A 17,500-nucleotide genomic window follows, 5' to 3' on the forward strand; every position below is an offset into this window, starting at 1 on the left:
TTTATGGGAAGGGTAGATTTTCTTTTGTGGTTAGTAAGCTGACCTACTTTCAACCTAGGTGTAGTTTTAGATATGGTATTTTGTGTTTTGGTTTATACTTCGGATATTATATAATTTTTTACTAAAATTATTTATGAATATTGTTGTGTCGTGGCACAATAATAAAAAGAAGAAATACAAAACCGGGGTTGGGTTAAAGAACAAGTGTATTTAACATCACAGGTAGGAAACGGGTATAACTGGCTTGCACGCAGCTAGTCAGTGGTAGTACTGTCGTTTCTTCTATCAGTGTAGGTATTACTCGCAGTATATATAGGGAAAACCGGTGTAATTTCCCTTGTTTTAGAAAGGCCGGTGTAACAAATATGTATGTTTATTTATTTTTATTTCTTATTTATTTTTTATTTATTTTCTATTGTTATTGTTAATTAAAATTGTTTTGTATCACTATCCTAGAGTAAAGTTCATCCTGTGCAGACAGTTGTTCACTATTTCTCTCCTACAGTTTAATAGATGTTGGAGTTCTTTAAAGTATAGGATATCGAATTTTTCATTAAGGCATACTCTAGACGGATCGGCTAGGTCCCTACACTTACTTGCTTGTCATACTATTTCCATTAGACTATCGGCGAACGGACATTTCTTTGAGTTTCCAGTATTGGTTTTCATTCTATTTTTTTTTTGCTTTTGAACGTACTTTTATGGTCATAATATATATATCAGAGAGGCGGTAGCACTCTCTATATAGGGATGGCCCGTACACGCCTATATACGCCTACAAAACAAAACTATCAAAATCTCAACTAAAATCAACTTATAAGTTTCAAAAAGCACATATTCTTACAGAGAAGCGTCTTACGAATCCAGCGAGTATCAGAAGTCGGTTAAAATGTCAAAAGAGAGCAAAAAAAAGGGTACAAAATGGCCAATTGTTCTTCTGTCTTCTTTCTTCTTTCTTTTGAGACGATGTATCTCGGTGTACGAACGGTCTCTGACAACAGTTCAAGCATCAATCGACTGCTCTTTACACGGAGAAGTGCAGTGACCCATCGCTTTTTAGCTAACTCCATAATTAAATAAGATTACGTGTAATAACAAGTTTTAAACACTATATACCCAATGTAGGCAGACCACTTCGAACACGGAACTTCTCTCAAAAGGGACAGCTCCAAATAATACACCGGATGCTCACAGACGTTCCAGTTTGCCAGTGGCCTATATTTCTTGGACACTGAATATTTGAGGTGAGCTTTAAGGTTTTTTCTTTAAACAGTAACCCACCAGCGTTAATGAAACCACGAAATCTTTATCTCAGTTGATCAAAATTGTTATAAGAGTAACCTATCAGCAAGTACGACGTCAAAAAACAATGTCATAAAAACAAATAATTCTTCAGATTTTGGACTGTAAAATATGTACAAAATGTCAATGCTGTGACCAGGATTCGAACCTAGGTTAGCACGGCCACAACGTGGGGGTCCTAACCTCTAGATGATCACGGCTAACACTGACGTCTGTCGCTCTTGGCAGAAAGACACATCACTACTGTCAAACTATTGAAAAATAAGGAGGAAGCTTGAAATTCTCACGCATGCGCAAAAATACACTATAGCAGCCATTGTTAAATGCAGCTGAATCTCTTAGCTCGCTAAGAAAAGTAGATCAGACCAGTTCTTCTAAGAACTCACCAAACGCCAAAGGAAATAAGTTAAATTAACCGCAAAAGAAACTGCAAGAAAGTCATCTTCTAGGAACTCACTGGAAGCTGACCAAAAAGAATCAAAATCCAAGCCCTAGCCACAAAAATAACTAGATATTGTGGCTACTATACACAATCTACTAATAAAAACAAGTAAGTTTTCTAAAATAAACTACAATAAATTAACCAAGTAACCTCACATTGTCACTGATTAGGACTTCATATAAAGATAACAACTAAACTATTGGTGTATATACCGTTCCACAATTTAACTATTTGTGACGGGGCAGTATCTCAATTCTACGAGAGTTGTCTTGCTATAAGATAAGTGATATTATAGTAAGATACACATAAGTGTTATATGTTTACATTTAATAAAAAATGCCAAAGTCAGCACGTAGTAAAAAAGCTCAGAGAAATATAGACTATGAAAAAAACAAAGTCAAGGTATTATCTGAGCAAAAAGAATACTATCAGAAAAATGCTGAAATAATAAAAATTAAGTATCATGCAAATCCTGAGGCAAAGAAGACTGCCTCACGTGCTGACTCAAAATCACGGTATAACAGGGATCCCATGGGGGAAAAAGCTGCCTCATGCACAAACTATTATAAATATAAATATCAAAAACTGCCAAATCTTTGCCAAAACGCCAAAGAATGAACCAAGAAAAATTTAATAGTGAAGGTATGAACATTTTAGAACTTTATAATACTCTAACTGTTTTATCAGATAGGCGGTAGCACTCTCTATGTTATATAGAACCGATGGAGGACCAAGAGGCAACTCCTAAGGCCCAAAACCCAAAGACCTAAAACCCAGCAGGAAGCGACCTGCTACTAATGGAGGCGGCAATGAGCCGCCTCCTAAAAAAGACAATACTATCATGAATGTAAGTTTAAAAATAAGACTGTAAGTAAAAATACTAATTAACAAGAATAAAAAAGCATTGGAAATGCAAAAGGATATAGGGATGGTATGCCAAAAAGTATACAAACAAGATAGCTATGAATGGCTAGGTACATGGAAATAGAATTGCATCCAAAGTATAGCCCTATAGCTTTTTACAACCGTAATGATGGCACGGAATGAAGATTGGAGAAAAGCTATAGGGCTATACTTTGGATGCAATTCTATTTCCATGTGCCTAGCCATTCATAGCTATCTTGTTTGTATACTTTTGGCATACCATCCCTATATCCTTTTGCATTTCCAATGCTTTTTTATTCTTGTATATATATATAGAATAGTACTTGTAAAGAGTATATATATATATATATATATATATATATATATATATATATATATATATATATATATATATATATACATATATATACACACACATATATATATATATATACTCACAACAAATAAATATTTATAGTATGAACCTATTCAGGGACAAGTAAATATAACTGCTATTGACGCGCCGACATACAATCTGTTATTAAAATTTCGACTATTCAGAGTCTTCTACTGCCATTTTCTACCTCTTCTTTCTTCCCTTCTCTCTTTCTTACAGTATCTACCCTCTTTGCTTCTTTCCTGTTGTGTGCTTATATATATATATATATATATATATATATATATATATATATATATTTGCATTCGAAAATCCCCATATTTTTTTATTCTATGCAAAACAGCTACTCCAGAGTGTTAAAATTTCGCTAAGTCTTTTACTGATCCGTTTCCATATGCAGAAACAAATGCTTATGATTATGTCAATACACATCCTTTTCGTGCATATGCTCATCAGAACAAATAAGTATTTGCCCGAAAAAAATCGGTATTGACATAAAAATAACTATTTTTTCTGCATAAGGAAACGGGTCTGTAAAATTGCACCAACATTATAAGATGCTAGATAAGATGTTTTGCATGAAAAATAAAAAAAATTGTATCTTAGAATGTAACTATACAGTTTTGTGTGTATATATGCTCTGTTTTTATATTTAGCATGCATTGAGCTTCTAAGCAAAAAAGATTTGTATACACAAATAGTGAAATTGAAAAAACATATTTTACTAAACACACACACACACACACACACACACACACACACACACACATATATATATATATATATATATATATATATATATATATATATTGAATCACAATACACACGCACATATGTAACTCTCATCGTAAAATCCGAGGACATCATTGCTGTATTGTGATTCAACCGATATATTTGATTAGTATTTCATTTTCTACACGCTAAGGGCCATGATACGGCATGGTTTTAAAGATTTGGATACTTTTAATATAGAACCATAAAATAACTACAATTTGCCCCTTTTTATTTTCCCTTCTCCTTCATATTCCCCCCTCCAAACTTATGGGAATAAACAAATAATTGTTATAAATACTTCCTTTATGCTTTGTGCTTTTGTTAATGACATGATTATTAGAGATTATTATCACGTCCCAAACTACAAATGTTGCTATTAATTGATATTTAGTAGTAATTGAGCATGCATTGGCCAAAATAAAGACAATATGGGATGACAGTAACATCATATTCAGGCCCTCTTTCAAAAGAAAAAGAGATTTATGCGCTTCCTGGTCATCTTCATATTTATGTACGTGTGGGAGTTGTGGATCGTAACTACTACTGAGCCTCAAGAAAAGTCTTACATCTCTTGGCAGATAGTGCATTACAAATATGAAAATGAAGACAGTCGCACCGTGCGCATACTTATTAAGTACTGTGAAGAAGAAAAAAGAAATATGGTATGATCAGATCACGTCTCGCAAAGACAACTCTGAAAGAAGTTGTACGTAAAAGACTGATGCGCTGGACAAGGAAAGAGATTCCAGGACAACATCCGAGAATGGACAAAGCTGGCGCCGAGTAGCACTCTCCGAAAGGTAGTAAATAGGAAGAGCTGGAGGAAGCTGGTTGACGGGACAGATAAGATGAAAAAACTTGTAATTATAGATACCTCGTAACCGCTAACAATTGTGAAACTTAGTTGCCTGTATGCAAAGTTTTTATGTGAGCCATTTTGATAATTATGCATAGTACAACAATAACAACAACAATAATAATAATAATAATAATAATAATAATAATAATAACAACAATAATAATAACAATAATAATAATAATAATAATAATAATAATAATAATAATGGTGCACGCTTCGGCAGTATATATACTAAAATTGGAGCCATACAGAGAAGATTAGCATGACCTCTGCGCAAGGATGACATGCAAATTCGTGAAGCGTTCCATATATTTTACATCCCCTCACCCATCCCCTCTAATTGCCCCATCAATGTCTCACCGCCCCCCCCCCAAAAAAAAAGTGTGATACCAAAGAGCCGAAAAGGGTCAGGGAGAATTGGAGACCAAGGGGAGAGGGTTGAGCCGATCTCCGCTGGACAAGCCCGAACAGAACTGGGACTTTAGGAAGGCTTGTTGCCATTTAAATTCCAGTGGAAACTAATGGCCGCTGCCAGCGAGAAATCAATGATGAAAGGCTGTTGCAATAACGCAAATTTATTTGCAAATGTTATCGAAGGAGGTGGAGAGTGCTAGAAATCTGGGGAGACTTGTTGTAACTCAGCTTCCAGAGAACACCACAGGTTTTCAGTGGGGGATCTTTGATGACCTGTGTGGAAGCACCTTGTGAGCCAATAATAATAATAATAATAATAATAATAATAATAATAATAATAATGATGATAGTAATAATAATAATGATAATAATAATAATGATGATAATAATAATAATAATAATAATAATAATAATGATAATGATAATGATAATGATGATAATAATAATAATAATAATTCAGTATAATACCAGTAATTTTAGGGCGGTCTCATAAACATGGAAAAAGACTGTGAGAAATTGGAATCAAAGGGAAGACTACGACTATACATGAAATGACAATGATAAAAATAGCTGAAATCTAAATGAAAGCCAATAAATGCGTCAAACAAAGCCACATAAACTATAATACTAACCATTCACATAGAAACTGCAACAGAAGGAAAACAAAATGGCAAGAGGCAACACTGCAGCAATCTAAGATGATGGAAAAATTAGGAGGTAGAGTACTTACCAGAACTCAACTGGAAAACTATAGAGAGTTCTTGGACCTTGGGGAGACCTATTAATGTTCAAATCCTAATGATAACCAATGGTCGTTGTCAGCGAGAAATCAATGGTAAGCGGCTGTTGAACGAATTCCAGGGATCACCATCGGTTGTTGTCAGTAAGTAATTTCTGATAGTGGCCTCTGTGAGAACTCCTACTGAATGAATGAATGAATGAATAATAATAATAATAATAATAATAATAATAATAATAATAATAATAATAATGTATGCGCTGCACACACTAACTGATCATAGAGAAACTGCAACAGTAGTAAAACAGAAAGAGGAACACAATACGAAACTAAGGAAACTGTAACTGTCAGTGACCGCCAATCGATTGAAAACTGCTTTTTCTGAAGTTTATTAAAATCTATTAAAATCCGTGAGTTATGAACAACTTTCGATTTTACCAGAAAGTTTAAACCCTGAAGTTTATGTTAAAAGCAGAATAATATAATACTTTTGTATAATTTTTAATAGAAATTTAAGTTTTAAATTTAAAAAAAAAAAACACGGTTCACCTATTTTCCGTCGAATGTCAACAAAACATATATATTATGTTTGAAAGATTTTCCAATCAATTAAACTAACCTTTTTATGTCTAAATATCTATGATTGTCTATAAGAATATGCAAAAATATTAGAATATTATTGCTTATATTTAAATAAATTAAAATAATTAAACTATTTCACACGATCTCGTACATTTTAGGAACCATGTGCTTACCGCCGCCATCTTGACTTTTAGGTATGGGGACCTGGTCGCGTTTAAATATTGAAGCATTTTCATGAATTTTCATGTAACTAGACAGGGAAATGCACTTTTTAAAAAATTGAATTAAATTATATTTACAAACGTCATTTATGGTGAAATATGTTATTTTCATCTTTATACTTTTTCCTTCATAATAATTGATCAATCAAGCTTTATTTTTTTTCTAATACTTGTTAAAAGTAAAGAAAAACTGCTTTTTTTTTTCTATTTTGATATCAAACATAAATTTTTGGCATTATATTTCCAGTTTTAATATCACTTTTAATCAGTTTTAAATTTCACGATTGAAATAATTTTTCCTTATTTTCTAATTATTAATAATCAATGAGCCATACTCTTTTACTACAAACTAGATCATACTGTATTTTCCCCAATTCTTTTATTACATAAATCAATTTGACAAAGACTTTCATTAGAATTTAGTGGCCCTGTGAAGATTCGTTTTTAGTAACACTTTGGGGGTGCACCTTGTTGGAATACCACAACCATCATCTACAGAAATCCATGTCTTCATAGTTATAGTTAATTATCAAAAAGGGAGATAACAACATTTTGTAAACGTAATTGGCTACCGTATCTTGAAAAAACGGTAATACGCAGATATCAATTAATACTTATAATTTTCACATCCTGTTTCTTTTTTAAATTTCTTGGAATCGATTCTTTAAAGCATTTATTCTGTACTGGTACATGGAAAGTTTACACATTCTAAAATAAACATTTCCATTTATTTGTAAAGATTTGAAAGTATGCCTATTTTAGCGTTTTCGTAAAAAATATTTTTTAACCTCCTCTGAAAGATAATAATTATTGATAACACATTCAATGAATTTCACACTTCAAAACGCAAAAGATAAAAAAAGTCAAACAGTCAAATTTCGGATTTCAATCTTCGATATCGAAGGCACCCTATGGATTTTTTTTTGTTCTTTGTTTTTCTACACTCGTTCACTCTCCTACGACAGAATGAGTGTGTGCTTAGTGGATCGCTTGGACTTTAAAGGGCCGAAGAAAGGAAACTTTAGGAATAGGAGGACATGAAGTCCCCAAAAATATATTTATACAACGAATATGAAAACGAAAATTACACCCATATAAAGTGCATTCTTTACTTATTAATCGGTGAAATTTTATATTGATTAGATAATTACCTGATTTTTGGTAGACTCTGTTACGAAAATCAAAAACACTCGATAAATTTGTCGGTCACTAGAAATTGTATAATCGTACGTTACCTCCATTCTTTCCCCCTAAAAATATAGTGCCGGCACAAACCGTATCCCACTAAATAGTCGATAAGCGTTTAGGAAGATGGAAAGCTCGAGGAGAGAAAACACTAACCAGACATCCACTGGATGTATGCGAAGAGGACAAAAACCTTAGATAAGGAATCTTGAAAGACTTGTCGTCACTCAGACTCCAGAGAACAACACCGATTATTGTCAGTAAGTATTTTTTATCATGACCTGTGTGAGGACTAGTAAATACAAAGACGTATTTATTTAATAAATTTAAAATGAAAAAAAATATATGTAAAACTGTTACTAGGAGCGGGAACTTACCTACGTTACTATTCCGCTCTTCTTTTTAAAATATCAGGTTGAAACTAAAATACTATTCGTGTTGTTTTTCTGACGAAAACATAAAAACACAATACAAGATTAATTAAACTGTGAATGCAATTACTATTCGTTTTATGACTTATTTCTTTGTCTCTCAATCTGCATTATTTGTTCAGCACTACGAGGTTCATCTTGTAAGGTTTTGATTTCTCGCTTTGTAGAGGAACAATATTATAACTAACTACTTGATCCGCTCTCATCGCGGATGTAGACGGGGCTGCTCAGACAATTTTAAGGGATCATACAGCACAACATCTTGTGCGTTAGATTTTTCTCTTCACCTTCAGTTTTTGTGACACATCTTGCTGTGGAAGGGGAGTAAATACACTTAGTTTGCTGATGAGGAGAACGAAATCACAATAGAACGTGATAAGAATAAACATACTTAAAATGTGAAAGATAGTTTGCTTGAAGCATTGCTAATAAACAAATATGTAAGTGTTTCTTATTTTTACTTTTTTTAAACCGAAAATAAAAGCATATTACCACATAAAACGTAAGGAATTACTATATATATACGCAGGAAGAAACTACTTTCCGACATTTATGAACCTCGACAATTAAGGGGTAGCATTTTGTTGCTTGTCAGGTTAGTCGAGAGTATGTACGTTAAGGGGGCACAACTGTCATGAGTTCATGAGAGCATATTCCATTAAAGTACTAAACAGATACCAGAATGCAACGTTTCAACGATGGGATGGAGGCGGGAGCTTGCCCGACAGTGCGAGACCTATTAGATTCGAGACTCCTTTTTAAACTCTGTCTCAAAGCGAGAGACTAATGATAGCTCCATCAGCCCAGACGTGACAACAGTACCCCATGCATGGACGAATCGTGACTTTGTAAAAGTATAGGATACTAGCAGATGTACCCGGCGTTGCTCGGTATTAAACGTAACGTTAAATTGCTTAAAAAATAAAAATAAACTGACACATAGTCATGCAAGTATTATATTTTTCTAAACAGGTCATTTCTTGTAAATAAAAGAAATACTCGAACTGAGATCGAAACCGATGCCTACAGATAATGAGTCTAGTACGATAAACATTAGGTCAGCTTGGCACTATTTTCAAAAAGTGAATGATTCGCACATGCGCACTCGCGAAACAGTTAGCGCAGATAAAAATCCGAAGACTCTCACGTAACAATTTTTCAGTTTTGACCCCTTAACATCCATTATTTTTTTGATGAAACCCGATTAAAAAGTTGTTTTTACAAATTCCAAGTCTTTAGATCAAAATTCTTTGTATATAGGTTGATAAGTGTCCTCAAACACATATTCTTACCTTTATAAATATATAGACTAGAATAGTTCTTGCTAATGTCTTATGAGTAACCACAGATTAAATCCCATTCAAGCACTGTCTATGAAAGTTTTAAGAGATGAGCGAAAGTCTAGCCCACATCCTTTCAAGAACAAGTGTTAATGGTTATGTCTGTTGAACAAGAGACAACATCCTGGAATACTAGTATACGATGGTGAAAATAGATGGATAAAATGTGATTATTTAGAAGGCCAGTTTGATAAGAGTTTAAGATTGGACTTAAAAACGACCATAATACAGTCGTCCTGGAAGCAGAATTGTAATATTTTGCTCACGATTGTGCAGATATGCTTTCTAGAATTATGAACTGAACAGGAGAGTGAGTTTTAAATTTAAATTTATTAACACATTTCTCATATACGTTCGCCTACCTTGATTAACTAATAGCGATTGGTTTGCCAAATAAATCTCTTTAACTGTACGAAAATGTTACTTCGACTCGATTGGACTGTTGGCTTTCTCCACCATTATGACGTTTAATATACATTATGTTACTTCTCCCCACCATAAAATGTAAATATACAACATTATGTCCAAACGATAAAGTACGGTGTGAAAAATACACCTCCTCTCTCCCGCAAAAAGTCTGGAGAATGATATAATTAGCGAACAAAATATATGTTCATCCAAACAGGTGTAACAGAGCGCATATGCGCTTGTATGAACGTATCAGCAGCAGTCGAAGAATGGATAGCAATCAATGGCATTAGCAACAGGAGCAGCGTTTCAGCGCGTATGAAAATTGGAAAGTGTGGTCGGGCTTGCGTCTGAAGAAAAAATTAAAAAAAAAAGGATACCAAAGGAAAAGAAAAAATTAACGCCGGAGGAGACGGACGTGTAAACTGAAAACGAGAATGGGCCGGCTGTGGCTAGCATACGGTCGGAAGAAAGAGAAACCCTAACTAGGTAAGATAGTCATGTCGCAGTAAGAGACTTTTTAAGTAATTTTGAGAGGGAGAGTGACGGTAAAGAAGGCTTTTGTTAAGAAGAAAGAACGTTGATCCGAATTTTTATTTCTTTCTTTCCAGTTTTTCCAGTTTTATGTCATGAATTACGAAAGTAAAGTCTAACGGTTGCATAACGTAGGTTATACTTGGTTGGATTGTATTATGGGAACAAAACATATATTGCACTAAGTTCCATCCACCTAAAAACAGAAGGTAATACTTGGGAGTACGTTCTATTAAAATAAGTTCATGCCTGTGGGTATGATATAATGACAGTGATAAATAAATTACATTCATCCCAACGAATGAAAAGATAATAAATGTTATTTTTAATGTGCCCTTGGGTCATTAAAATAGTTAAAATACAAAAAGGTTAATAAATGATTTGCTTATGATTGTTTATGTGTTTATTCATTTGTAAATAACAAACGAATACAATATATGAGGTGACTTAAATAAGTTTTCAGACTTTTTTCGTGTAGGCATTTTTATTATTAGTACTACAATCATGACACTCTGGTACCCTTCGAAATACCCTCCTCCGGCTGCAACGCACTGGTTCTACCGTCCCAACAACTTCTGGAAGGCCCCATGAAAGTCGTCTTGTGTGTGCATATATATATATATGTATATATATATATGTATGTACATATATATATGTATGTATATATATATATGTGTCTGTATGTATATATATAGAGAGAGAGATAGCGAGAGAAACAGAGAGAGAGAGAGAGAGAAGGAGAGAGGGGGCTAAGCGAGAGAGAGAGAGAGAGAGAGAGAGAGTGAGAAAACCAAGTTGTGTGTTCATCAACTTTTCGTCTTTATTGTACGACTTATTATTGATGAATAAATAAAGACATTCATAATAAAGACAAAAAGTTGATGAAAACCTAACTTGGTTTGATCCTTCTTATATATCTCTCTCTCGTTGGAATACTATTTCCGTTATTCTCATTATATATATATATATATATATATATATATATATATATATTCACACACATATACAGTGTATTATAAAAGTGAGTACACCCCTCACGTTTCTTCAAATATTAAAGTATATCTCTTCATGGGACGACACTGAAAAAGTATTTCTTAATACAACAGAAAGTAGTCTGTCTGCAGCATATATAACAGAGTTAATTTATTTCCCTCTCAAAATAACTAAAAATTTAACCATTAAAAGCTAAATTCCTGACAACAAATGTGAGTACACCTCTTACGAAATGTGTCAATATTAACATACAACATGTCAACTCTCAATATTTTGTGTGGCCACCAATCATTATCCAAAACTGCCTTTATTCTCCTGAGCATGGAGTTTGCCAGAGCTTCACATGTAGCTCTTCCACTCTTCTATTACGACGTTGCGGAGTAGGCGGATATTTGAGACTTTGCGCACCTTCACCTTCTGCTTGAGGATGACCCAAAGATGTTCTATTGGGTTCAAACCTGGAGATATGCTTGGCCCGTCCATCACCTTTACCTTCAACCTCTTCAGTAAAGCAGTGGTTGTCTTGGATACGTTATTGTCATGCTGGGACACTGCTTTGCAATCCAGTTTCTGGTGGGAAGGGATCATGCTCTGTTGCAGTATTTGACAGTGCATGTTGAAGTTCATGTTTCCCTCAATGAAATGTAACTCTTCAATATCTGCCGCACTCATGCAGCCTCAGTCCATAACATTCTTACCACCATGCTTGACTATGGGCATCATACACTTATCTTTGTAATCCTCAAATTGGTGTGCATGGCTGTCACCCCTGGAGAAAACCTCTTCCGAAGGCAATACACAAGAAAGCCCGCAAACAGTTTGCTGAAGACATGTCAATAAAGCCCATAGAGTACTGGAACCATGTCCTATAGTCTGATGAGACGAAATTTAATTTGTTTGGTTCTGATGGCCTTAAGCATGTGTGGAGTACAAGTGTGTCATGCGTACAGTCAAGCAGGGTGGTAGGAATGTCATGGTCTGGGAATGCATGAGTGCTGCAGGTATTGGAGAGTTATTGGAGAGTTACACGACTTCGTAATTGAAGTGCAGCACTGGTAAACTGCATGAGTAAAGGTAGTTTTGGAAAATGATTGGTGGCAACACAAACTATTGAGAGTTGACATGTATGTTAATATTGACAACTTTTCGTAAGGGGTGTACTCACTTTTTTGCCAGGGATTTAGCTTTTAATGGGTATATTTTGAGTTATTTAGAGGAGAAAACAAATAAAGCCGGTTATATACTCTGCTGGCAGACTACTTTTCATTTTGTCAAAAAAATCAGTTTTTCAGTGTTGTCCCATGAAGAGATTTAAATATTTAAAGAAATGTGAAGGGTATACTCACTTGTGTGATACACTGTGTATGTATATATATATATATATATATATATATATATATATATATATATATATATATCATTTGATTTATTCACATAAAATTTTATAAGGGATATAATATTTTAGCCTGATGATTCCCTACGACGTTGAAACGTGTAAGACTCTATATAGTTTAATTGCCATATATAATTTCATAACTTACTATACATATCTCTACAAAACTCTTCCTCTCTCTCTCTCTCTTTCTCTCTCTCTTTATATGTATATATATATATATATATATATACATACATACATATATACATACATATATATTGCCAGTTACGGACTAATTTTATCGCCTCTGAGAATCATCAGTGTGGCTAGAAGGGGCAAAATTCGAAATGCATACTCCAGTGTTATCAAACCAATGCTATACTAAGAAACTGCTACTAGAAGTGAGAGGGATAATACCCTATTTAAATAAAATGAATCATCTATTTACACTTTCCGACACTACCAACCAACAGTACTTATTTCTTTTTATGTTAGCATATTGCTTTACGCTAAGTATAAGCCATCATAAACACACACCTGTACAGGGAAACACGTGTAGTCCTGTGTTTGAAAAGTTTACCTATTGTAAAAAAAAAAAAAAGGTTTTAAAACTAAAAAAGAAAATTTCATCCCATCACTGCAGGTGTATAATCTGTTTTTCGGGAAACTTTTTTACCGTAGCACTATGTAAATATGTAAAGTTTCTATAAGTCTTTAATAGTTACATTACTTATTAGAATGCGTATACCTGTTATATATATATATATATATATATATATATATATATATATATAGAGAGAGAGAGAGAGAGAGAGATGGAGAGAGAAGGAGAGTGAAAGAGAAAGAGAGAGGGACTAAAAGAAGGTACTCTCTCTCTCTCTCTCTATATATATATATATATATATATATATAGAGAGAGAGAGAGAGAGAGAGAGAGAGAAAGAGAGAGAGATACACTATAGCTTTCTTCAGTCTTGACAGACTATGTATACCCACTGGAAATTTGTCGCAAGAGTTGCACAAACTCCAACCACACTTCTCTTGAGTCGGCGTTGTTAAATACCATTAGCAAGTGAACGGTAAGAAAAACCGGAAATAATGCCGTGATAAGCGGAGAACACATACAGCGCCGACTATTACCAATTGATCACCCATCTAGTACTAAGCAGACTCAATGTTGTTTAGCTTCTGTGATCTGAGGAGAACCGATATGGCAACGTGATTTCACATTTGGGTTGTTGCATCTGCTAGTAGTCTCTCAATCCTGAACAGAGTTCAAAAGAGAGTCGCCGCCTAATAGGTCGCGAAGTGTCAAGAAGCCTTCAGCGTTTGTCTCATCGACGAAATGTTGCATCACTCTGACTGTTTTACAAGTATTTTAATGGTAGATGTTCCGAGGAACTACAAGCCCTTGTACTCCCTCGACGTAAACACACCGACAAACCAAACAAGCAGCAAAATCTCACCCCTACACAGCAGAGATCCCTAGATGCTAGAAAGCCTTCTACTCTAATACTTTCTTTCCCCGACCTGCTAGACTTTGGAATTCCCTTCCGGGTTTCTGTTTCTCTGACTGTACTGACATCCAGAAGTGCAAGTGTAATGTAAACACACATCTTGCTGCTCAACTCCCTGCATAGTATCCCTGCAAATTATGTTCCAGATAGTGATTCCTAACATCAATATGTCACTGTGTATTGTTTGGAGTGAAAATGCAATAAACATGTATATATATAAATACATATACATATATCTATATTCCCATAATTTTTTTGTGTATTTACATTCATATTACAAACCCTTTTTCTGTTTATTTAAAAAGAAAATACAACTTTGCTATATATGAGTGGTAGAATCTGCATCTGCAAAATATGTAGCTAATTTGCATATTTTTTAAACATTCATTTTAATAAATCCGCATTCATTTTGTTTCGGTTTACTTATGGGATTATCATCTTTAGTTATCTATTACGTGTAATTATATTCATGCAGATATTCTATATGATTTATACTTGCGTAATATTTGCATAAAAACTTATAGTAAACGCAAACCTCTTTCTATATATATTTATGTATGCGTATATATATTTGTTTAAACAATTTTACCTACTAAACTACTTTGTCAGTTATTGGACTACTGACACTAAACTTAATATATAAGGTTTGATCCCATGCGAAATATTATATTTGTCTTGGGAAAATTGGAGCAAACGTATGAAAAGTAAAGAAATGGAATTTGCCAGGCGAATGTCGAACGACGGCATTCGAATATGCATGCGTAACATAATAGCTATTGGTTCAAGTTTTTATTTTTAGCCCAGCAACAAACATGTTTTCATAGTTCAGGTATTAACGTCAAAGGAAAAAGTAAATCGTTAGCTAAATATTTTGGTTTCGATACTCGATGGTAGCGCGCGAGTTATTATTTTTTTTTTTGTTGTACTTTTTAAATCATTACAATATATTGCGTTCACTATAATATAGTAATAAATACGAAATCTGCATTAATCAAAATATCATATTTAAGCGTATTTTACGACCGAGCAATTCCGGGAGGCCTGCTAGTATATATATATATATATATATATATATATATATATATATATATATATGGAAAAAGCATGGCAGGAAGACAAAATGAATAAAAGTACTTGCAATGGAGCAAGGGCTAAGGGATGGGTGGTGCACATAAGTAAACTCTAGCGAATGAGAGAAGTGAAACACGTAATGTAAGTATAATGTAAGCATATACGTGCCTTTCAGTTTGACTGTCCGTCTGCCTTCGTCTTGAGCAACTGTGAAATAATCCCTTACCAGAAAAGGACATATATTGGATTTTTTCATCTTACTCTTGACGCGTCGACGTCAGGCCCTTACGGGAAACAAGAGGAAAAAACTTCGAAATAACTACATTGTATGTATGTGTATTAACTTTTCATGTTTCAACTGTTTACGTTTATCATACGCTCTTTGTCTCTTTATCGTCATATATATATATATATATATATATATATATATATATATATATATATATATATGCTTTATATATATGGATATATAAATATACACATGTATAGATATTTGAATATATATTAATAGATCTGGATTTATCGACTAAGTACTATTTTCCTACAAGCAAGTACCTGTTATTTTCCCCATTGCGTGTTTATGCTTTTACGCTGGTTTGACTAAAAGCCTTTGTCGCACAAACAGGTCAATATAACTGGTACGTATACTAAGCTACTTTACATAAATCGTAACCCTGTCTATCGGATACTTAAGTCTATCGTATACCTAATATATATATATATATATATATATATATATATATATATATATATATATATATATATATATATATTAAAAGCGAAGTAAACATGTAATGCAAGTATAAATGTAACTCTAAAACACCATTTATTCTTAAATCATCACAAAGAAAAAAAAACACTAAATCAGAAATTAAACTATCCGAACACACGAAGTTCTCTATTTAGACGTTACTATAAATTTAAACTTTTAAATAATATCGCAGGTACGTGAAAGAGATCACTAACAAACAAAACAAGAAAAATAAAACACACAAAGAACCTGTTGATACAAACGTAAATATTTTCGCTCACTTTCGTATAAGACGTCCATTTCGTGGTTGTTGTACACATGAAAAAAAAAAAAAAAGAAACCCACTATTTATTTACATATATACTTACCCGTCTGTCGGGCAAGAAAAATATTTATAGCTTGCTACTAGAATCGTTCAGCCAAGGAAGTTGTCATGACGCAGACGCGGGTTTCCCAGGCGTTGTTCAATCAAGTGTTTCAATAAAAACACAATTGCTGTCATTCGTTAAGATTGTCGAAAGTGCGTTTTTTTTTAAAAGATCATACGTATTTGACAGCTTCTTGAAGTTTACAATTTGAAACGTTTCATTTGGAAAACGACACAGAAAAATGGAGGATATAAATTGTTGGTTTTCATGCACGAAGTACTAAAAAGGGGGCCGCGCCTTGATAATAGTTATTAACTTACATATAATACGTACAGTGCTATCTATCTATCTATCTATCTATCTATCTGTCTGTCTATCTATCTATCTATCTATCTATCTATCTATGTATCTGTCTGTCTGTCTGTTCAAATTCATATTTCCTATGTATATATTCATATTAGTACACAATAGATAATTTTTTTCGGCTTGGAAATGTAACCGATATATGAACTATACATTATTTTCATTAGTATGTTTGAATAAAACTGATACATTTTATTCAATATTATATGCCTAACCGGATATACATATAAACATATATGCGTATTGCATGCATATATATACACACACACACACACATATATATATATATGCATACAATATGTAAATTAATATATATATATATATGTGTGTGTGTGTGTGTGTGTGTATTTGTGTGTCTTAGTTGCAATACGATAGTGTAAAACAAAGATGTTTTGCCGATACAAACATTTCTCTGGAAATTTCAAAGACAACTTCTCGAAGTCACCTTTCGTTGTGTTTTGAGAAGAACGGAACACGGCATAAAATCGTTTTACCAATCTTGTATATTTTCATATATTGCACACACACACACACACACACACACACACACACATTTATATATACTTGCAT

General features: G+C 33.5%; 1 long non-coding RNA gene and 1 other non-coding gene across 4 annotated transcripts in view; one reads left to right on the top strand and one right to left on the bottom strand.

Annotated features, from left to right (window-relative positions):
* Positions 1-17,500, bottom strand: part of LOC145284463 (uncharacterized) — a 196,422-nt gene that overhangs the window by 134,541 nt on the left and 44,381 nt on the right. The window contains exon 1 of one of the 3 annotated variants that reach the window (XR_013868836.1): positions 16,568-16,857. The exons of 1 other annotated variant lie outside the window; for it this stretch is intronic. This is a non-coding gene — a long non-coding RNA (uncharacterized LOC145284463). Of the gene's footprint in view, positions 1-16,480; positions 16,526-16,567; positions 16,858-17,500 lie in introns of those variants that run through there. One more of the 3 variants, XR_013868837.1, reaches the window with a different exon arrangement.
* On the top strand, positions 4,848-4,952 carry LOC145285440 (U6 spliceosomal RNA). Its single transcript, XR_013869065.1, has one exon. It is a non-coding gene; the product is annotated as a U6 spliceosomal RNA (small nuclear RNA).

The sequence above is a fragment of the Euprymna scolopes genome, chromosome 9, assembly GCF_053919585.1.
Source record: "Euprymna scolopes isolate OS-2025 chromosome 9, ASM5391958v1, whole genome shotgun sequence".
Lineage (NCBI taxonomy): Eukaryota > Metazoa > Mollusca > Cephalopoda > Sepiida > Sepiolidae > Euprymna > Euprymna scolopes.